Consider the following 24,609-nt stretch of genomic DNA (forward strand, 5'->3'; position numbering starts at 1 on the left):
TCAAGAGTGTATTGCCATATATGTCTCAATCCTCTACATTGGTATTGTATCAATTGGCCATGAAGTCGTCACAATGGTATTATTTATTGTCTGCGTAAATGTTTTGTTGGGTCATTCTAGAGCTTCAAAACATTCTAAAAGGTTATCATCCAAACTCAGCACTGGGAGGATTCGACATAAGTTTACCATCTCTCCTTCTTCTTCCTCTTCTTGCTTGAAGACACCACAAGATTATGGCGGTGCCCCCATGCTTATATGAGTCACAATCAGGAGCTCCCCAACTTGCTCGCTAAATAGCTCTCTTCCTCAATATTATAATCAAGAATATAACCTTACAGTTGCTTCCACCAGTGTTGTCAATGACCATGGAGGCCAAGTTCTTTGTATTGGCCTCCAAGGGTCACACAGTTTGGTAGTGGTGAGCCCCTTGGGTTGTGGTAAGGTGTTTCTATTGGTGTGTAGATATGGGCCTTGTTCGATTTCAGTTTCTTGGCCATGGAAACAAACCAAACCATTTATACATAATAAAACCCGAGCCAAACCGTTTACGAATTACCAAGCCATTTAAACCGAACTGTTCAGAACAAAGCCATTTAAGCTGAACATTTGAAAAGTATGTGAAACCAAATCATTTGAATGAAACCGTTTATGAAAAATTTGGAACCAAATCTAACCATTTTCTCCTATATAAAAACAAACCCATCCATTAAACCCATAAGCCAATTAAACCATTAAGACATAATTTTTTAAAGTATTAAGCTGAAATTTAAGTCATTAAATTGGAAATTATATTGTTCAATTAGATGTACATTGCTAACCAGAAATTTACAATTTCTTTCTCATTAAAAAAACCATAAACTTTTACCAAATGTATGTTGCTAAATAGAAAATTAATATTATCTTTCTCCTTGAAAAAAAAAGATAATTAAACTACATGTATATTGGTAAACCAAAAAATTACAATTGAAGTATTTTTCATTGAAAAAAATACAATGTCTTGAACGATTTTGATGTCTTGGATCTCCAATTGCAACTTGCATTGTCATTTTGTTGTGAAGAAATAACATGACTCCTGTATTAAATACGTAAAACAATAACTTATCAGTAATAAAAAAATAAAATGAAAGAATCAAATAAAAAAACAGAATAGTAAAGAGTATGCATTGAAAAAATTACAATTCTTGAACTATTTCAATGTCTAAGATCTTCAATTACAACTTGCATTGTCATTTTGTTGTGACGAAGTAACATGATTCATGTATGTATAAAATACATAAAATAATAACTTATTAGTATACCATGCCATGCCACATGCCCACGCCACTCATGACATCCTTCTAGGAAAGGTCATATGAGGTCTCGAGCTCAATTCTCACATAGGGACACTTTTCCACCAATAAATAAACAAACAAATAAATACATAAATAAATAAATGAATGCCTTCTTATAGAGGTTTAGCACCATATATGAGTGGAGAGATTAGTGTTTGTCTTAACTAGCTCTTAACCCTAATCACTCTTAGTTCTAGTAAAAATCAAGCGGATAGAGTAAAAGCTCTTAATGCACTAATAGAAAGGAGAAAAACCCAAGATTGGAGAAGTGTTACAAAAGTCACAAAAGGGTGGCTTTTATAGCTTTTTATAACAGTGGGGAGTTCCTTTCACACTAGGTTGTCCATTGGCTACAAAGATTCCTATTTGGTTTTACTCTTTACCCTTTTTCCTACAATATTGTTAAGCTCGGCGTCCCTTGTTGTTACCTTTGTCTCTAGAATTGGTGTCTCAGTTACTGGGTACTTAACATCCCCCCCAACCTAATGAGTATACACTCCCAAGTGCATTGCACTATGGGTGTGTTGTGGGGGAAAGCGATTGATATGAAAATGGGGGCTTTGGGCGAGGACGACAGAGTATAGTGGGTTGGGTTGAAGGGCATTATGGGTGAGGATGGGGGTGACGACATTGGATGTTGGGAGGGGTAGTAAGATATCTTCCATTTGATTCTTTGTTGTGAAGAACTTCGTGAACTTGCCAGAGAGTTAGATGGAGGTGACATAGTTGGGAAAGAGGGAAGGTGGTGTGTGTGTAAAAGATTATGTGCAACATAGCTGGCTCAGTTGGACAACAGAAGACAAACAATTAGGTAAACACAAAGTAGGAGAGAGAGAGAGAGATTGAGTAAGCAGACAACAACTTCTTCTATTACCCAAAAATGACTAAGTACTTAGTACATACAAATGTGCTCACATATCACTTTTTATACAAGCCTTGATAAGTGGGCTGGCACAAGTACCATTGGTACTTTAATGCTCATGAATTAGCCTGACACCGATTAGCCTATAATAGACCTATTTACTAAAATAGGCATATAGGCTCCCTAATGGCCTGTCGGATTCCATCTGATTCGGCCTACCAGCTGATTCAGACCTAGCCAATCAGCCTTCGTCCGATCTAGCTCTCGATTTCTTCGGCCAATTTGGCCCATGTTGAGCTTGTTTCTCAACACTCCCCCTCAAGCTCCACTTGAGGTCCCGATGTGTTAGCTCTAGCCGGTTCAAGCCTTCGACTTCTCTTGGTGTCTTCATGCCTTGCTCGCGCTCCTTGTCCGGTTTGGTCTCGCGTCCCATGACCCCTTTGGTCCAACGTTTCTCGACCCATCTGGTTCTACGCATCTTGACCCCTACGATTGACATGTTTGCTCTTTAGGCCCTTCTTAGCTCCCTCGTTTTCGCGGTATTGGCGCCCCTCGACCCCTCGACCCCTCCGTATCGGCGTCAGCTTTGGCCACGTCCTTGTCTGCCTGGCCTTCATGTGATTCGGCTCGTCCAAATTACTCTTCTTGACTGAATCGGCTATCTCTGATTCGTCTTCAGTTCACCCGCTATCTCTTTCCAAGTCCTGGCCTTCTTCTTTTCCATGGCTTTGCTTCCCCCTTGTTCGGTTGTCTCCGACTCTAACTCTCTCTTTCGACCGCTCCCCTTGCATCTGGCTAGTCTTCCTTTAGCCGTTCTCCTTCCACTTGTCCTCTCGTTTGATTCATCTTCGGCTTCCTCAGCCACTCCGGACATTCCAGCTTCTTCAGTCCTCCCGAAATCGAATTCCACATATGATTCGGTTTCTCGGACTTCATCTCTCTCCCTTTCGCCCTTGCTTCGGCTTTGGCTTTCACTTCTCCCCCTTAAGTTCGGCATGTCAAGGTGCTGTAGACCAAGCATGCTTGGAAAATGCCACAACTTGTCTAGGTCGAGAGGTTTGGTGACGATATCGGCAACCTGCGGATCAGTTGGAACATGCAAAAGTTACACTTCACCGGAGAGAACTCACTCGCGGACAAATGACAGTGCAAGCATGGAAGACGGGGTTCTTCACTAACTAGATGCTGCTTGTCGCAGTATAATATCACTGTTGACTCGGACACCTCCATCTACAGATCCTTCAACAACCACTTGAGCCATATGGTTTCGCATGTTGCGGTAGCCGCTCCTCTATATTCGGCCTCGGTGCTCGATAGTGCCACTGTCGGTTGCTTCTTATTGCTCCAGGTGATCACGACACTTCCAAGTGAAAACGCAAATCCAGATGTTGACCTGCGATTGCCGACATTTTCGGCCCAATCGACATCTATGTACCCGATTAGCTGTCTGACTACACTTGCCTGATATAACAACCCTCTATCCTTCGTGCTGCTCACATATCGCACGATTCAATGCACGCCTTGAAGGTGGTCGATGGTCGACTACAATATAAACTGACTAATCAAACCGACCGGATAGTTGAGGTCCAATAGAGTGATGGTCAAATATATAAGGCTTCTGACTATCTATCGGAACTGTGTCGCGTCGCACGTCGTTCCCGATTCGGGGTGATCCTTGACATTTCTGTCCAGAGGAGTTGAGACGGATTTGCAATCCGTCATACCGAACTTGAAGAGCATACTTAGCACATAATGCCATTGGCTGATTAGTATGCCTTTCGGGGCGCGGATCTCTTCGATCCCAAGGAAGTAATGAAGGTCCCCCAGATCTTTCATTTCGAATGGTGCGGCCAAGTTGGGACCTCATGCGGGCTAATTGTTGGGATTACGGTCCCTTCGGATGGGATGGTCGGATGTCGGAGATGAATGCCGACGAGCCCGGTTTCGGTTTCGGAACCGGATGATGAAGACCCCGGCTTCGGAGCCGGATGACGAATGTACCCGGAGAGCGATCCGGATGCAGGGACATATCCGTGAATATGTTTACTATGGGCCCCTGAGGCTATAGTTGTAAATAGCCCCAAAGTCATATATGTATAAATATGACTTAGGGCAAACTGTTTTTGTGTTGCTGATCATTTTTCTGTTTTTCCACTCAAGAGGAGTGAAGAGGGAGTAGCCGTGAGAGAGAGAGAGAGAGAGATAGAGCGTGAGAGAGGAAGAGGACGATGCCTCTGTGTATTTCCGCCGCCTGTGGCGAGGACAGCGAGCTCAAGGTCGTCGCCTTGCAGCTCGCCATTGTATACTCCTCTTTGTATAGTGTTGGTTTAGAGTCTTGTACTCCCGTGGTTTTTCCCATCTAGGGTTTTCCACGTTAATCCCTGTGTATTCGTGTGTTTCTCTCTGTGGTTCCTATTTTCTGCTACATTGATTCGCGATTACTTGGTTGTGGCCGAGCGAAGAAGGTGAATCGAAGCGTCGATTCCCAACAAACTGGTATCAGAGCGAGCTGCTGCAGAAAATGGAAGGCGGCGGCAGCGGGCAGCCGGGGATGATGGTGCTGAATGTGCAGAATTACGCCGACTGGAAGATCAAGATGGAGGATCTTCTGATTGTTCGGGACCTGTACGAACCGATTGACAGGTCGGAAATACCGAAGGGGGTACTTGAGTCGGAATGGAGGCTTCTGAACCGGAAAGCCGTTGCAACCATTCGGCAATACGTCGACGTGAGCGTTCTACAACATGTGGCGAACGACACCAACGCATATGAGATGTGGCGGAAGCTGTCGGGCCTCTATGAGAGGAAGAATGCGTTGAACCGGACCTCCCTGATGAGGAAGATAGTGAATCTCAAGTACCGGGACGGCGACAGTATGGTGGAACACGTAAGCACGTTCATGGGATTCGTGAATCAGCTTGCGGCGATCAAGTTCCCGTTGGAGGATGCAATGCAAGCCATCATCCTGATGTGTACATTGCCGGAAAGCTGGGAGAACTTGGTGGTGACTCTCAGCACCTCCTGCACCGAAGATAACTTGTCCTTACAAACGGTAAAGACAAGTATTTTGAATGAAGAAGCGCGTCGGAGAGATAAAGAACCGGCCTCCGACTCGAAGGCGCTGCTTACCGAATCGGATCGGGGAAGACAATGGAACCGGAGTCCGCAAAGACGGGAGAAGTCGGGGACCCGGTCGCAGTCAAGAGGAAGGCCCACATGCTTCCACTGTGGGAAGCCGGGGCACTTCCGAAAGAATTGTCGGCATTACCGAAAAGACAACGGAGCCGACGACACCGATTCGAAGAAGTCACCGGAGAGAAACGGTGCATACCGGGGAGCCACGGACCGGAGAGGTTCGGATCGGCGAGGGCAGGACCGGAAAGGAACAACGGCACTCGCGGCAAGTGAGGAAGAAATCATGCTCATCACCGAAGAAGGTGAACTAAACATTGCCGGCGATGAGACGACCTGGGTGGTCGATTCCGGAGCATCGTTCCACCTGACCCCGGAGAGAAGATACTTCTCATCCTACACAGCCGGTGAGCATGGCTGTGTTCGGATGGGAAATGAAGGTACGTGCCGGATTGCCGGCATAGGAGACGTGTGGTTGACAACCCCGACCGGATGCAAAATGCTGCTGAAGGATGTCCGACACGTTCCGGAGGTTCGATTGAACCTGATTTCGGCCGGGAGGCTAGACGATGAAGGCTACACAGGTAGCATCCGGAACGGCGTAATGAAGTTCAGCAAGGGGAGCCTGATAGTGGCTCGGGCCCGGAAAGACAACACACTGTACCTGATGAATGCCCGGTTATGTCCTGAAGAGCTGAATGTGGCAGCCGACACTGCCGGTGAGCTGTGGCACAAAAGACTGTGTCACATGAGTGAGAAGGGGATGAAGAGGCTTGCAGAAGACAACCTTATTCCAGTGAAGCATGTGCACATGGAGAAGTGCACCGATTGCCTGGCCGGTAAGCAGAACCGAACCTCCTTCCACTCAAGGCCACCGACGAGACGCAGCGCACCATTGGAGTTGGTGCACACTGATGTGTGTCAGGTAGAAACGAAGTCACATGGCGGAGCCCAGTACTTCGTAACATTCATTGATGATCACAGCCGGAAGCTGTGGACGGCACCGCTGAAGACAAAGGACCAAGTGTTGTGCGTCTTCAAAGAACTCCACGCGAGAGTGGAAAGGGAATCCGGCAAGAAGCTGAAAGCGATACGAGCGGATAACGGAGGGGAATACCGGGGGCAGTTCCAGGAGTACTGTCGCTCGAAGGGAATCCGGCTCGAGTTTACTGTGCCGAAGACGCCGGAACTAAACGGGCTGGCCGAGAGGATGAACCGGACCATAATGGAGCGGGTCCGGAGTATGCTGGCGCATGCGAAATTACCCAAGGGGTTTTGGGCTGAGGCAATGTCGACGGCGACATACGTGATAAACAGATCACCCTCAGTACCTTTGGACGGAGACACGCCGCAGAAAGTGTGGACCGGTAAGGAAGTGTCCTACCGGCATCTGAAGGTGTTCGGGTGTCTCGCATACGTGCATGTGGCAAAGGACCGGAGAGGAAAGCTAGATCCAAAGACCCGGCCATGCATATTCCTCGGTTACGGCGACGACGAGTTCGGCTACCGAGTATGGGACCCGGTCGACAAGAAGATATTCAGGAGTCGAGACATCATCTTCATGGAGGACAAGACACTCGCCGACTGGGAATCGGAGAAGAAGATGAAGAGCTCCAAGTCGACCGGTGAGGATCAACTCTACGAGGAGCAGTCCCGACCGGCAAGGGACCGGTTAGCACTCGAGGATCCGGCCGAAGACGGTGAAGAAACAGAACCGGCCGAAGAAGATGAAAATGATACCGGAACCGGCCCCGATCCCGAAATGGATTCGGATGAAGAAGAATCGGAAGAACCGGTTACCAAAGCTCCGGAACGAAGATATCCTCTAAGAGAGAGAAGGCCCCCCCGGAGATTTCCGGAACCAGAGCACGTGCTGCTAACCGACGAGGGGGAGCCGGAGAGCTTTGAAGAAGCAAAACATGACACCCAGAGCCGCAGGTGGTTGAGTGCCATGCAGGACGAGATGGATTCCCTGCATGAGAACCACACATATGAACTTGTGGAGTTGCCGAAAGGAAAACGGGCACTTCGAAACAAGTGGGTGTTCAAGCTGAAACTGGGAGATGCCGGAAACCCCCCGAGATACAAAGCCAGGATCGTGGTGAAGGGGTTTCAGCAGAAGAAGGGCGTCGACTTCGACGAGATATTTGCCCCGGTAGTGAAGATGACCTCCATCCGGACGGTGTTGAGCATAGCGGCAAGCATGGACCTCGAGGTAGAACAGATGGACGTGAAGACGGCATTCCTTCACGGTGACCTCGATGAAGAGATCTACATGCAGCAACCGGAAGGATTCGAGAAGAAAGGGAAGGAGCACCTGGTATGCCGGTTGAAGAAGAGCCTTTACGGACTGAAGCAGGCTCCCCGGCAATGGTACCGGAAGTTCGACTCCTTCATGACCGACGAAGGGTACCTCAAAACGCAGTCCGACCACTGCGTGTTTGTGAAGAAGTTCGAAGGAGGAGACTTTCTAATACTCCTCCTGTACGTGGACGACATGCTGATCGTCGGACGGGACCAGGTCAAGATACGGATGCTGAAGAAGGCTCTTCACCGAACCTTCTCAATGAAGGACCTGGGTCCGGCGAGGCAAATACTAGGGATGCACATCATCCGGGACCGGAAGAAGAAGCAGTTGTGGCTGTCACAGGAGAAGTACGTGACGAAGGTGCTTCACCAGTTCAACATGTCGGAAGCAAGACCGGTCGGATCGACCCTCCCGGCAAACTGCAAGCTGTCCAGCAAGCAAAGTCCCAAGACAAAGGCTGAAAAGGAGGATATGATGAAAGTGCCGTATGCCTCAGCCGTCGGGAGCTTGATGTACGCCATGGTGTGTACGAGACCGGACATAGGATATGCAGTCGGAGTGGTGAGCCGGTACATGAGCAATCCCGGCAAAGAGCATTGGAACGCGGCCAAGTGGATACTCCGATACCTGAAAGGCACGGCAAACGTGTGCCTCCGATTCGGCTCCGGTAAGCCCGAACTCGACGGCTTCACCGATTCGGATATGTCGGCTGATGCAGATACCAGCCGGTCCACATCAGGGTATGTGATGACGTATGCAGGGGGAGCCGTTTCGTGGCAGTCGAGGCTGCAGAAGACGGTTGCGTTGTCAACCACGGAGGCGGAGTATATGGCAGCTGTTGAAGCCGGCAAGGAAATAATATGGATGAAGGACTTCATTAGAGAGCTCGGTATCCGGCAGGAGGAGTACCGACTCTACTACGACAGTCAGAGTGCAATCCACCTTGCGAAGAACGCGGCCTATCACTCTCGGACGAAGCACATCCAGCGAAGATATCACTGGATCCGGGAAAGGATAGAAGACAAGGAGTTCGTGCTGACAAAGATCCACACGGACGAGAACGGGTCGGATATGCTGACCAAGGTGCTCACACCCGACAAGCTGGAAGCATGCCGGAAGAGAATCGGATTGGAAAGACATCCCATGCCGAAGTGAAGGGGGAGTTTGTTGGGATTACGGTCCCTTCGGATGGGATGGTCGGATGTCGGAGATGAATGCCGACGAGCCCGGTTTCGGTTTCGGAACCGGATGATGAAGACCCCGGCTTCGGAGCCGGATGACGAATGTACCCGGAGAGCGATCCGGATGCAGGGACATATCCGTGAATATGTTTACTATGGGCCCCTGAGGCTATAGTTGTAAATAGCCCCAAAGTCATATATGTATAAATATGACTTAGGGCAAACTGTTTTTGTGTTGCTGATCATTTTTCTGTTTTTCCACTCAAGAGGAGTGAAGAGGGAGCAGCCGTGAGAGAGAGAGAGAGAGAGATAGAGCGTGAGAGAGGAAGAGGACGACGCCTCTGTGTATTTCCGCCGCCTGTGGCGAGGACAACGAGCTCAAGGTCGTCGCCTTGCAGCTCGCCATTGTATACTCCTCTTTGTATAGTGTTGGTTTGGAGTCTTGTACTCCCGTGGTTTTTCCCATCTAGGGTTTTCCACGTTAATCCCTGTGTATTCGTGTGTTTCTCTCTGTGGTTCCTATTTTCTGCTACATTGATTCGCGATTACTTGGTTGTGGCCGAGCGAAGAAGGTGAATCGAAGCGTCGATTCCCAACACTAATTTCATCTAGGTCGATGCTGGCGATGACCAATTCATCAACATATAGTAGTATGCTGACCCTGCCGGATGAACAATAATGAGTCCGACTTCGATGGAGCAAACCCCTTCCGACACAATCTCTGTGTGATTTTTGCGGTCCAAACTCTGGGGGCTTGCGTAAGTCTATAAAGTAACTTCTTCGGTCGACAGACAACCAATGTGTTCAATCCGGACTGAAATCCGGGAGGCTATACCATGTGCATTTGTTCCTCAAGCTCTCGTTGCAGGAACATGTTCTTTACGTCCATCTGGTGTAGATGCCATCCCTTCGCCGCTGCTACTACCAGTAGGACACGAATGGTCGTCATCTTCACGACTGGTGCGAATGTCTCATCATAGTCGATGCGCATAGCCCTTTGCCACCAATATGGCCTTGTACCGGTTGACGGAGCCATCGGCGTTGTACTTTACTTTGTACACCCACCGGCATCCGATTGGCTTCACACCCTTGGTGGCGTCAACCAGGTCCCATGTTTCATTCTCCGCTAAGGCATGCATCTCTTCCTCCATTGTGGCATGCCAGTTTGCGTCTTTTGCCGCCTCACACACTATTAGGAATTTGTCCCTCCTATGAGAGAAGTCGACAATCGAAGTCAAGGAAGAAATCGACAATCGAATCAATAAGCCGAATACAAGATGGTCGATCGGATCGACTAGTGAGTCAACTAGTTTGGAATTTAACGGCTTGGACAAAACCGACTTGTCCAACAACCTTGTATAAATTTGTAACTTTGTCTATTCTCTTTTTATAGATTTTTGTTGTATACTCCCATTACGGGGGAGTGTCAAATACGGGTATATAATGGTCGTATTCACATTGTCCCATTGGACACACTAGGTTTAGGCTATTTTTGTAAATAGTGGAAAGGATAGTTGCCCTAAGTCAGTTAGTATTTAAACGGACTTTGTAACCTAGTTTTTGATGTTGTTCATTTTGTACATTGTGCCATTGTAACTCTGTGAGAGAATAATACAGTTACGTACTCTCATGCCTTCCTTATTGTCTCTTTTCCCATGTACCCTTGTTGATCTTGTCTTATGATTCAGTTGTCCTATGTTATCTATATATTTCTTTGTATTCTTTGAAGATCTTCATCTCAAAGAGTGTCGAGTTTGTTCTGCATCTAGATGGTCGCTTCCAACATGAGTGCCTTGGTAAGTTCGGATCGGCCGGTGGTCACTTTAGCCAATTGGGCCCTGGTCAGTCTTTTAGCCAATTCAAAGTCGGATATTGGACTTGTTGTCAATTTGGCTTCGATAAGGGGTTCGTTAGCTCGACTGACTTCAGCTATTTGTCGAATTGCCAATTCGGCTTGATCAATTGGCTCGTCTTAATCCGATTGAGTAAGGTCGAATGAGACCCTTTCGTAAAAGATAATGTGCGGAAGCTTGTAGACGAAACCGGTTACGCTAGGTTGCAACAGAGAATAAAAATAGGTTTAATGGTAACCTTACACGGGAGAGACAGAGAGAGCAGAACAGTAAACTCTATTACAAAATAATAACACTCTGTAACACTCTGTACATAGAATGTGCTTAGAGAGCACTTTTATACAAGTTTTTATACGGGCTGACAGAAGTACTGACAAGTACTTCAATTCTCATACGAGCAACTGACACTAACTCCCCAAAAATATGTCTACATACTAGGCTAGATCCATAGACCTCTAACAGCCTACTAGTTACAATCTGATCCGGCTCCTAGTTCTGGATACCATCCAGACACTAATCCGGTTCTCCAATCTGGATATCGATCTGGCTCTGGCTTATTCAGGCGATCCGGATCTGGTTGAGCTTGTCCGCTCAACACTCCCCCTCAAGCTCAACTTGAGGTCAGATCACAATGTCTGTGTCTGTGGTAGCCGGTCCTCTCCTTCGGCTCCCCTTGGCGTCCTCCCGCCTGGCTCGCGCTCCTCGTCCCGTCCTGTTCCACTTTCCACGACTCGTCCGGTCCCACACACCTCGACCTTCTCGGTCGGCTTGTCTGCTCATAAGGCCCTTCTTTGCTGTTGCAACTCTGGCGTGTCTCGACCTATCAGTACCTCCGTGTTGGGGTCGACTTCCACTGCCTTCTCGTCCGTTTGACCTTTAGTTTATTCAGCTCCTCTGAATTGAACTCCTCTTTAGAATCAACTGCGTCTGATTCGTTCCAGCTCTTGTCCGAATTGGTTGTCTCCAATTCGTCTTCAATCTTCAGACCCTTCACGACATCACACCATGTCTGTGTCTTGGTCTTTCCGGCTTTGCCTCCCCCTAGCTTTGGTTTGGGCACTCCGTTTCGGTGGCTCCCCTTGCATCCGGTCTCACTTCTTCAGCCATCTCGTGCACTTCGACTTCTTTAGCCATCCCGTGCACTTCGACTTCTTCAGTCGAAATCAGTTTCTGACTCAGCTTTACAGTCGTCTTCTTCATTTTTCCTTTCGTTCCTCCCCCTCAAGTTTTGCATATCGAGGTATCGCACACCCAGTGCACCGGAAAATTGCCGCAACTTGTCTAACCTGAGGGGTTTGGTGAAGATGGCCACCTGCCGATTCGTCGGAATATACAACAGTTCCACTTCATCAGAGAGAATACGCTCTCGGACAAAATGATAGTGCACCTCGATGTGCTTTGTCCGGGTGTGGAAGACGAGGTTCCAACTTCTTAGTCAGTTGGATGTTGTTGAGGTTGTCACAATAGATTGTTGTTGGATCAGATACCTCCACTCACAGATCCTTTAGGAGTCTCTTGAGCCATATGGCTTCGCATGTCACGACAACCACTCCTTGGTACTCGAACTCGGTGCTCGACAGTGCTACTGTCGGCTGCTTCTTACTAGTCCAGGCGACCACGACGCTTCCTAGTAAAAACGCATATCCGGATGTAGACCTACGGTCGTCAACGTTTCCGGCCCAATCGACATTCGTGTAGCTGACAAGCTATCCGGCTACACTGGCCCGATACAGCAACCCCCCTGTCCTTAGTGCCGCTAACATATCTCAGGATGCGGTGCGCGGACTAAAGATGCTCCATAGTCGGATGTGCCATGAATTGACTAATCGATTCGATCGGATAACTAAGATCTGGTCGGGTGATGGTCAGATAGATAAGGCTTCTGACTATCTATCAGAACCTTTTCGGGTCGCATGTCGTTTCGGAGTCGGGGCAAAGCTTCACATTCCGGTCCAGAGGAGTCGAGACGGATTTGCATTCTGTCATACTGAATTGAAGAGCATACTCAACACATAGTGGCGTTGACTGATCAGTATGCCTTCCAGGGTGCGGATCATTTCGATCCCGAGGAAGTAATGAAGGTCTCCTAGATCCGTCATCTTAAATGATGGCACGAGCTGGGATTTGACGTTGCCGATTTTGTCCAGGTTGGCGCCGGCGATGACAAAATCATCAACAAAAAGTAAAATACTAACCGACCCATTCCGACCTTGCCGGATGAAGAGAGAAGCGTCCGATTTCGACGGAACAAACCTGTTGAGAGATCAAGCTTAACTTAGTTTAGTTATTTAGTCAACCATGTAACTTCGTAGTTACCTAGATAAAATCTAGTTAGGAGTGTTGACTATAAATCCTTAAATAGGATTTTGTATTTGTACCTAAGTGGGGATACATTCAAGATCCTCCACTACCAAGTATATTGAATATAGGACTTACATCCTTGTACCTAGTGTTGCCTTTTGACGACTAACTTTGCTTGTCATGAGAACGGTATTCCAAAATTTTTGCCTGTCAAATGAAGGTTTGTCAAAAAAATTGCCCTTCAAAAAATAGATACATCGAATATTCGTACTAAAAAATATATTATACTTGTTGAGAATCAAGCTCAACTTGGTTTAGTGTGTGAACTCACCTTGAGAGTAAATAGACACTCCAACGGTCAAGAGTCACCATTAAGTCACCACTTTGTATTCTAGCATTTAGTATAAGTCATAGAATTATATTCTATGACACATAACTTATGAGCTTTCACATTCCCCATGCTCCATGAGTCTTGTAGTTAATGAAGAGAGAGGGTGACTATATAAAGCATCCTCCTCCCACCTTGTATTGTGTTGAGTCTTTCTCCTTTGTTAATATACTTTTACCTTGCGTATACTCTATGTCTTACTTCTCACTCACTCACACACACACTCACTCTCTCTCATACACACATAGTTCACACCTATTCCGCTACACAAGAATCATACACGATTCTTTACATGGTATCAGAGCGATTTGGTAGCTCGATCTAGCCCATTCGCCTCATCGTGATCGTGTGTTGTGCTCCACACCGACGACCAAGAACCAGCTCATCGTTATCGTAGCTTCGCTACATAGCTCGCATTCGAAGAGAGAAGAAGAAGAAGAAGAATCGACATAATGAATACTCAAATGAGGAGCGCTCTCCCTACCGAGAAGTTGGATCGAAACAACTTCGCATCTTGGGAGTACAAGATGCACCAATACCTTGTCGGACAAGGCTATTGGAGCTACATCAAAGGAGCGCATGAAGACCGACCCACCGAAGCGGCTCCCGGATACGTGACATGGGAGCAAGCCGCAAGTCGCGTGATGTATTGCTTGGCGACATGTGTTCACGATCACATGCTCGGCTACATTCGCGAAGCCAAGACGCAGGAGGCATGGGAAAATCTACGAAAGATTTTCGCGGCGAACACAATCGCAAGAAGGCTTCAACTCCGCCAAGAGTTGAACAACATTCAACAAAGGGACATGTCCATCACGACATACACCTCAAAGATCAAGGAGCTTTGCGATTTGCTCGGCTCAATAAGCGTAAATATCGATGATGATGAGATGGTTCAAATATGCCTCGGCGGCCTCGCACCACGGTTCGGCGGGATGTGAACCACCGTTCTAGCACGGGAGAAATCTCCCTCCTTCAAGCTCCAATCAATGTTATTGGTCGAAGAAAACCACGTGCGTACAAGGAGCAATGAGTCGGAAGGCCACATGCTCTACACGCACTCGAACGGAGGAAGAGGACGCGGACGATTGAGAGGCCGATTCGGCCAAGGACAAGGCGGACGAGGTCCGACCTACGATAACAACTCCAAATTTCGGATGCAAAACGGAAGCCAACGAGGAACCTTCGCAAGAAGGGGGAGCTTCCACTCCGGCCCGAGCTGTCAAAACACAACTGAATGCGGAAGAGATATGAGTTATGTGTGTGTATGAGAGAGGGAGAGAGTGAGACAAGGAATAAGACACAGAGAATACGCAAGGTAAAAGTATATTAACAAAGGAGAAAGACTCAACATTATACAAGGTGGGAGGAGGGTGCTTTATGTAGTCACCCTCTCTCTTCATTAACTACAAGACTCATCGAGCATGGGGAATGTGAAAGCTCATAAGTTATGTGTCATAGAATATGATTCTATGACTCATACTAAATGCTAGAATACAAAGTGGTGACTTAATGGTGACTCTTGACCGTTGGAGTCTCTATTCACTCTCAAGGTGAGTTCACACACTAAACCAAGTTGAGCTTGATTCTCAACACGCCTCCTCAAGCTCAAGTCGGGTCGGTTTCAGACGGCGTCGTGAAGAAAACCATCCCTTAGCGCAATCGGTGTATGGCGCGCGCAAACCGGCTCTTCACGCGTGTGCGCCCTTTAATGTATATAATAGAGGATTGGGTACAAAGGTAGATCGCAGGTAGTTAGATTCGGTAGGTAGGAAGTTAATGAGAAAAACGGCTCCCTTCTTGAAGCTATAAAAGAGAGGGAGACGCGGGGAGAAAGGGATCACGCATTGAGGAGGACGAAGTGCTGTCGAACCGTAACCGAACGCTTCTCCTCTGTTCATTCTCCATTGCTCTTCTCTGCAGGATTTCGGGAGGCTCGCGCTGCTTCGAGGAACGCCCGTGTGCTTCCGGCAGCACCTCCATCCTATCCCCTTTCGTGCACAGACGAACAGGCATCAGCATCTGTTCGCCGGCCTGTTCGGTTGTAACCGCTCGCGTGCTCTGTTGTTTTGTGTCATTTGTTAATATACAAACATTCGTGTCTCTTTGTCTCTGTGTCCATTCGTGTTTTCTGCGCTGACGGGCCGTGCCCCTGTGTTTCTTTGCTCATACGTAACCGGTCGTCTCTCTCTTTCTCTTTCCCCTCCTATCACCTGCTCTTCGGTTCGAGACCCCGGTGGTCCCGCCTCGTTTCTCCACGCACGCGCATAGCAACGTGACATATTTGGTGAACCCGACGTGAAACAAGGCGGCAGAGGAGCAGAAGATGAGGGGGTCGGATCTTGCAGAGGCCATGGCTTCGGCCGTGGACCGGATAGTGAGCACGCGCGAGGGCACCGACGCCCTTGACAGGGCTATTGAGGCGATCGTCGGTATGATCGGCCGGTTCAGTGGAAAGGATGCCACGAGTTATTTGGCGTCCTACCGGGCGGAGATGTTGATGAGGGATATTCCGGAAGAGAGGCGTCTTGCCGGATTCCCTCGAGTGGCGATGCCGGGCATCCATGCGGAGGTGCTCGAGGTCCGGGCGGAGAGCCGGACCTGGGAGGAGTTCGAAGGACGGCTCCTGGAGAAATACGGGTTGGATGACGCGCTTCGACTTTCGAAGCGGGGCTTCATGGAGTGGGTGGAGTCCCCCGACAAAGGAAGAAATGTGTCGGCACTCCTCCGGGAGTTTGAGGATCGCTTTGCGCGCCTTTCGGCGCTCGATCGGACCGTTCTGGACACAAGTCGTGTCCTACTGTTTGTCAAATCGGTTGACGCACAGGATCGGGAGCAAGTGGGCTCCTTACTGGAAACCGAAGACGGGCTGACGGTCGACTGGGCCGCGGTAAAAAGAGTCTACGGCCGTTTTGACAAACGGTGGGAGTGGGCTGATACAGGGGCGACCGGGGCGGGTCCTGTCGCAGCAAGGAAGCTCGAACTGATACCGTAGGCGCGACAGGAAGAGACCCGAGAGTGGCTCGAAACCGGTTCGGCTTCGACCGGCGTGGTTAGAGGCTCGTCCGGGGGGACAACTTTGGAGGATTTGACACGGGCGGTAAAGGATCTCCAGATCACCCAGGCTCGGAGGGAAGGCGGCGAACAGGCTCGTGACCGACGGCCTCCGGTAGGGAATAGGTGCATGTGGTGCGACGAGGTCGGCCACATCCGGAAAGACTGCGGGGACTTTGCGGAGGCTTTGAGAAGCCGGGTAGTGTACCTGTGGGAAGGTCGGGTGCACGCCATCGATACCCGGAGGGCCTTGAATCGAAACGACGGGCGAGGAGGAATGAAAAGGCTAATGGAAGAGGCGGCAGCCCGGCACGCGGAGACCGTCCACTACTTAGCGTCAGCCGGTATTCGGGTCGGAGGCAGCGAGGCCCGGAAGGAGAGCAAAGCCGGGTTCTGGCCAATGGTGCTGGAAGGCCTCGCCGGTGCCCGACTAAAGAAAGACGAGGCGAACCGCGTGGAGAAGCGGGTCCAGGAGGTAACCGGGTGGAGTGACCCGATCGAAGAAAAGACGGGTTTCGTCGAAGCAGCTTGCCAGAACTACGAGGCTCTGGTTGAAGACAAACGGGTAGGAAAAGCCGGAGGGGCCGGACCCTCATAGAGATAAGAAACCCGATTCGGGTCGAAACGGAACGAGGCCGGTGAGTCCAGTGCCCAGGATAACCACAAGAAGGGCGGATACCGTTTGGGCACGGAAATCAAAAGGACCACGGACCTACGAATGGTCCTGGAAGAACGAATCCTCAACAACAAGGTGGAACTGTCGTTGCGGGAGGTGCTCGGAATCGCCAAGAAGGAGTTCCACGACTCCATCGTAGACTTGGTGAAGAGGAAGAGGCTGTCGACGGAGGCAGAACCGGAAAGGCCGGTGGAGGTGCGGACGACGTGCATAGAGGACATGGCGCTGGAAGACGAGTGGGTGGAGAGCCACTACTCGAGGCCACACTGGGCCCGAGCGACCACGGAAACCCCGGTGAAGATCGGAGCTGTTCAGGAACCGATGGTGGCACTGGTGGACCACGGTTCGGAAATAAAACTGATGTCCATGGACTTCTACAAGAAGGGGAAATGGCCGATCAACACCAAGCACGGGTGGAAGATACGGGCAGCGACGTGCGCCACCAAGGAACTACACGGGGCCTGCCCAAACGTACGAGTCAAGATCGACGACGTCGAAATAGATCAACACTTCTTTGTGCAGGAGACGTCCTCACACCCGGTCATACTGGGAGAACCGTACATTACGACAGCGCGGATGGAGACCAAGGTGCTGGACAACGGGTCGGCTTACGCGAGGGTGAAGAGTTAGGACGAGCGTCACTCGGTCCAGTTCCTGATGGTGCGACCGAACCACGAGCGAAACCGCGAGTCCCTCGGTGGTGAGAACCGAGAGGATTTTTAGAGAGGGCTGTCAAGGCGTGGGGCCGCGACAGTCCGGACACTCCGGGAAAACCCCACAAATGTACGATAGAGACGAAACCGAAGAAACCTTGTACCATAAGTAGGAAGTTTTGTTTCTCCGACAACGGAGGGTGTACGGTAGTCGGCGTCGTAGGCCGAAAGACAAGGGCGGAAGAGCGACTTTGGGCGTGCGGAGTTCTCGGGCCCAGCGAGGAAATCAACGGAGCTGTGGAGGCGGTCTCCTTCGACGATACCTTGGGAATACTGCGAGAGGTGGTCGGAGAGGGCCTTAAAGAGGACCGGACGATACCGGTTTGTTCAGAAGAGATGTATGAAGTCATCGCGGACTTCAGTCGAGGGCTCGGGTTAACACGAAGTACAAGATTGTGGACCGGAAGGTAAGGCCAGTCGCGGCACCCTTACCGGAGGGCAGCGAGTTGCGAATCAAGGGGGTCGCATCGGACCCCAGTTTACGTGATCCAGCCTGCACAGGACACATCTTCACCGACAGAACGCTACGGGAGCTCAAAATCGGTGGGGGCGGGTTCCTACTGCTGGCTGAAGAAGACCGGTTTCGGAGAATGCTCGGAAGGCACGGGGAAAGCCTTCGCATTCTCACCGGAAGAAATCGGGTGCGTAGACCCGACAGTCCTAAAGCCGATGGTGATATTCACGGTACCGCATGTGCCGTGGAATCTCAAACCAATTCCGGTACCAAGAGCTCACATCCCGGAGCTGATGGAGCTGTTGAGGCAGAAAGTCGATATGGGCATCCTCGAACCGTCGAGTGCCCCGTACTCGAACCGGTGGTTTACCATACCGAAGAAGAACGGGACGTTGCGCTTCATTCAAGAGCTGCAACTGGTCAACAGAGTGACCATTCGGAACGCAGGAATCGGACCAACGATAGACGAGTTCGCGGAGGCCTTCGCCGGAAGGTCGATCTACTCGGTCGGTGATCTGTACTCGGGGTACGATCAGTTCCAACTAGCCGTGGAGAGCAGAGACATTACGACGATGCGGACTCCTCTCGGCCTAGTGTGAATGTGTACCCTGCCACAAGGAGGGACGAACTCGGTGGCCCACATGGTGAATGCGATGAACAAGGTGCTGAGGGATTGTATCCCGGACATCACCATGCCATTCTTGGACGACATCCCGATCAAGGGATGTCTGGTGGAGAAAAAGGACGAAACGATCGGACTGGACGGATGCAGGAAATTCGTGGCGACACACATTGACAACCGCGAGAGGGTGTTGCAGAGGCTAGAGGACGCGAGGCTCACCTTCTCCAGGGAGAAATCGGCCTTCAGGCAATCAGAGATCATGGTCGTCGGACATCTATGTGGACCGTATGGCCGGAAACCGTCTCCGGCTAAGGTGGAAGCCATCTCCGCAATGAAGCCCGATCGTAACTCGGTCACGGAGGTACGGAGGTTCTTGGGAGCATGCGCATGCTACCACATATGGATCCCGCATTACGCCCACGTTGCCGAGCCGCTATACGGGTTGCTGAAAAAGGGGCGAAAATTCAAGTGTCGAGACGAGCATACGGAGTCGGTCCGAAAGATGAAGGAGGCTCTTGCTGCAGCTCCGGCACTCCGGAAGGCTGTCTACAAGAAAGGCACTCCCGTCTACATAACGGTAGATACGAGTCCTACCGGGATCGGATGGGTTGTCAACCAAGAAGATGAGGACGACATTCGGTTCCCAATCCGGTTCGGTGCGAAGGTCTTCAGCGAGCGACAGCGAGGATACGCCCAGGTTAAACGCGAACTCTGGGGTATTGTTTCGGCGGTGAAGGCCGATAAAGACTATCTGATCGGGACAGAGGTGATTATCGAGTCGGACTGCCTGCCGATTCTCGGCATGGTTTTCAGATGCGCAACCCCGGACCTGGCAATGCTCAAGTGGATAGCGTACATCAAGTCCATGGATCCGGAAATACGACACATTTTCGGGAAAGACAATGCCATGGCCGACATGCTTTCGAGGGCGCGATTTGACAACGAGGGCGACATGGTTTTGGAGGACGAGGAAGTCGGCGTGGACTTCTTCGAGGTGGCTTACGTAACAACCGAGGGGGGGAGCACTCCGGCGCTTAACGATTTTAACGAAAGCAAGTACGATGGGGAGTGGCCGCAGATTGGAGGATTCTTAAGGACGATGACGCCGGACGCGTCATGGACAAAGGACGAGGCCAACCGGATCCGGAAGAAAGCGTACCGATTCTTTCTCCGGGACGGATACTTGTGGAAGCACCCGAAGAAGAGAAACGTCATCCCGCTCCGAGTAGTGGCGATGAAGGAGGAACAGGAGGAGTTGCTGAAGGCCTACCACGACAGCCCCTGGGCTGGACACCGTGGGACGTGGGCCACGTTCGAGAAACTAAAGGGGAAGTACTGGTGGCCGGGACTGTACCGGGACGTGCATCGGTTCGTGACGACTTGTGAGAGCTGTCAGATACACTCCATAGTCCGACATCGGGACGAGCTTCACCCTACATACCCTCCGGCCATCCACTTCAAATGGATGGTAGATTTGGTGATGATGCCGATGGCCGTAGGGCAGATGCGATATCTGGTGCTGGCCCGGGAGGACCTGACGAACCAGGTGGAAGGCCGAGCCCTGCAGAACAAAATGACCGCGGCCGTGTGTCGGTTCCTGATCGAGGACGTGATATGCCGGTATGGGTGCGTCGGGAAGATCGTGGCTGACCGCGGGGAGTTGGACGCCGAAGAGGTTGAGAAGCTGTTAGACTGGTTAGGGGTCAAGCTCTCGCTCACCACAACGTACAATCCGGAGGCGAATAGGAAGGTGGAGCGCGGGCACAGACCGATTGTCAAAGCGCTAGTCCGAGCATGCGGAGGCCAGGTTGGGAACTGGCCACGGCTGTTACCTTATGCCTTGTGGGCGGACCGGACAACGCACAGTTCGGTAACCGGGTTCATGCCGTCAGAGCTCATGTTCGGACAGAAGCCAATCATGCCGATGGAACGGACGATCTCCTCTTGGGCGATAGTGGACTGAAGAGACGAGATGAGCCGGGAAGAACTGCTAGCGGTGCGTATACGACAGCTCGAGCGGAGGCCAGAGGACGTGGAACGAGCGGCGGAGAGACTTCGGACGGCGAGGATGAGGAACAAAGCCCGGTTCGATCGAACGCACCGGCTCCGACCAAAGAAAATCGAGGAAGGCGACTGGGTGCTAGTCTACGACAGCAGCCTCGACAACCAGCACCGGACAACACGGAAGTTTGCAAAGCGGTGGTTCGGGCCTTACGTGGTAACAAGCGCCAACGACAACGGGATGTATCACCTGGCGGAACTCGACGGTACGAGGATGACGATACCGGTGGCGGGGAAGCGGATCAATGCGTTCAAGAAGCGCCACTACGGCGAACCGGATCTAAGAGGCCTGGACAACGACGACGAACAGTCCGAGACGGAGGACGAATCGATGGACGAAGAACCGGAACTCGGACCGGTTTTCTCCAACCAGAACCCAATTTTGGCGCATACCGGTGGATGCGCGGTTAGGTGGGGGCGGATGTCGTGAAGAAAACCGTCCCTTAGCGCAATCGGTGTATGGCGCGCGCGAACTGGCTCTTCACGCGTGTGCACCCTTTAATGTATATAATAGAGGATTGGGTACAAAGATAGATCGCAGGTAGTTAGATTCGGTAGGTAGGAAGTTAATGAGAAAAACGGCTCCCTTCTTGAAGCTATAAAAGAGAGGGAGACGCGGGGAGAAAGGGATCACGCATTGAGGAGGACGAAGTGCTGTCGAACCGTAACCGAACGCTTCTCCTCTGTTCATTCTCCATCGCTCTTCTCTGCAGGATTTCGGGAGGCTCGCGCTGCTTCGAGGAACGCCCGTGTGCTTCCGGCAGCACCTCCATCCTATCCCCTTTCGTGCACAGACGAACAGGCATCGGCATCTGTTCGCCGGCCTGTTCGGTTGTAACCGCTCGCGTGCTCTGTTGTTTTGTGTCATTTGTTAATATACAAACATTCGTATCTCTTTGTCTCTGTGTCCATTCGTGTTTTCTGCGCTGACGGGCCGTGCCCCTGTGTTTCTTTGCTCATACGTAACCGGTCGTCTCTCTCTTTCTCTTTCCCCTCCTATCACCTGCTCTTCAGTTCGAGACCCCGGTGGTCCCGCCTCGTTTCTCCACGCACGCGCGTAGCAACGCGACAACGGTATCCGAAATCTGCTTCAACTCGCATTCTGGAGTCCGCGTCGACTCGCGATGAAGGTAGCGATAGTACGGGAACCAGAAACCTTTTCCGAAGCCGCGAAGGACCCGCGATGGATCGAAGCCATGAACGAGGAGATGCAGGCACTACGCAAGAACGAGACATGGGATCTTGTTCCCACTTCACCAAACAAAAAGGCGATCGGATGCAGATGGATTTACAAAGTGAAGTACAATGCCGACAGTTCCGTCAACCGCTACAAAAGCGCGACTCGTAGCAAAAGGATACGCTCTGACGCATGGCGTCGACTACGAAGAGATCTTTGCCCCGGTGGCAAAGATGACGACGGTCCGGACCGTAATTGCGCTTGCCGCGGCGAAAGGGTGGCACCTCCATCAAATGGACGTCAAGAACGCCTTTCTACAAGGCGAATTGGAAGAGGTGTACATGATACAACCACCGGGCTTCAACTCGAGCACCCATCTGAAAGATGTATGTCGACTCAAGAAGCCACTCTACGGCCTCAAGCAAGCACTGCGTGCTTGGCATTCGAAGATAACGCAATATCTTCATCAAATCGGCTTCCGTATGTCAAAATCGGACAACTCCCTCTACATACGAAGCGATTCCGCAAGTCTGATCGTCATCATCTTATATGTGGATGACCTAGTCATTGGAGGTGAGCATCTCGTCGAAATCAATAAGGTCAAAACCCTCCTTTTCGACAAGTTCAAGATGACGGACATGAAGGAACTCCACTACTTCCTCAGCATTGAGGTAATTCGGACTCCGACCGGAATCATGATTTTTCAACGGCACTACATCCTCAACTTGTTATACAAGTTCGGTATGGCTAAGTGCAAATCTGTGGCAACCCCGCTGGATCGTAATCTCAAACTAGATGCGAACTCCGGTACCAAAGCGTGTGACCCAACTCAGTATCGGCAATTCATCGGGAGTCTCATCTACCTCACGATCACTCGACTCGATCTCAGTTATCCGGTCGGTCTCCTTAGTCAATTCATGCAAACACCGCGTGATACTTACTTGGATTGCGCTAAGCGAGTTCTACGATACGTGAGCGGCACAATGGATTGCGGCATCCTCTACAAGACCGCGATGCCAATACAACTTGAGGGGTACACAGACGCCGATTGGGCCGGCTACAAAGCCGATAGAAGATCAACCTCCGGATTTGTTTTCTCCCTCGATAGCGGAGCAATATCCTGGAGTAGCAAGAAGCATCTTACCGTTGCTCTTTCGAGCACAGAGGCGGAATACAGGGGTGCGACAGTGGCCGCATGTGAAGCCGTATGGCTCAAAAGCATACTTAAGGATCTGGGCGTACCCATCAAGGATCTGACTTCCCTTTACTGCGACAACACGAGCAATATCTATCTGGCTCAGAACTCGGTGTTCCACGCGCGAACAAAGCACATCGAAGTGCACTATCACTTCATCCGAGAGCGCGTTCCTTCTGGCGATGTCGACCTACAACACATTAGCACCAATCTTCAAACGACCGACATCTTCACTAAAGCCTTAGGAGTCGACAAGCTATGGCAATTCATGACCGATCTCGGATTGACGATCCCTGACCTGCCAAGCTTGAGGGGGAGTATTGAAGACACTACGCAATAACGCGTGGATTACGCAACCGCGCAACGAAGCTGTGAAGAGCTGATCTACCGCGCAAAGCCGCGAAGAAAGACGCAAGCCGAAGCACAGACTTCGTAACTACGCACAACGCAAGCTGGAGCACGGATTCCGCAACTCCGCATAAATGCGAGCCGACGCGGACTCCGAAACACGAGTCGAAGCGGATTTCAGATACCGTCTGAAACCGACCCGACTTGAGCTTGAGGGGGCGTGTTGAGAATCAAGCTCAACTTGGTTTAGTGTGTAAACTCACCTTGAGAGTGAATAGACACTCCAACGGTCAAGAGTCACCATTAAGTCACCACTTTGTATTCTAGCATTTAGTATGAGTTATAGAATCATATTCTATGACACATAACTTATGAGCTTTCACATTCCCCATGCTCCACGAGCCTTGTAGTTAATGAAGAGAGAGGGTGACTACATAAAGCACCCTCCTCCCACCTTGTATTGTGTTGAGTCTTTCTCCTTTGTTAATATACTTTTACCTTGCGTATTCTCTGTGTCTTATTCCTTGTCTCACACACACACATAACTCATATCTCTTTCGCTTCACAAAAATCTATGTCTTGATTCTTTACAATACCCTTCTATCCTTTGCATCTTTCCAAATTTCATATACATGATCCCATTGTATTTCTTCAATGTGTGGCCCATTCAATAAGACTCACATTAAATCATCTAAATGTTCTATATGCAATCGATTTCTTTTCATCTCTTTGATGAGATTTTGCTTAGAGAACCCTCTCTCACACGAAACTGTGCTAGATGGAATAACCAAAGTAGCGTGCCATAATTTCATCAAATGAGGGAAACTATCTTGACAATCCTTCATTTTGCAAAACATACGCCAAGCTTCACGCATAGTGTAGCCTTCACAATTTAAATGTAAAGTGTCAACAAACCTATAGAGTTCCATTTCACAAGCCTTTGCATAATGTAA

This window comes from Azolla caroliniana, unplaced genomic scaffold (genome assembly GCF_043228905.1).
Source record: "Azolla caroliniana isolate FFs.n. ecotype wild unplaced genomic scaffold, voAzoCaro1.0.p SCAF_17, whole genome shotgun sequence".
NCBI lineage: Eukaryota > Viridiplantae > Streptophyta > Polypodiopsida > Salviniales > Salviniaceae > Azolla > Azolla caroliniana.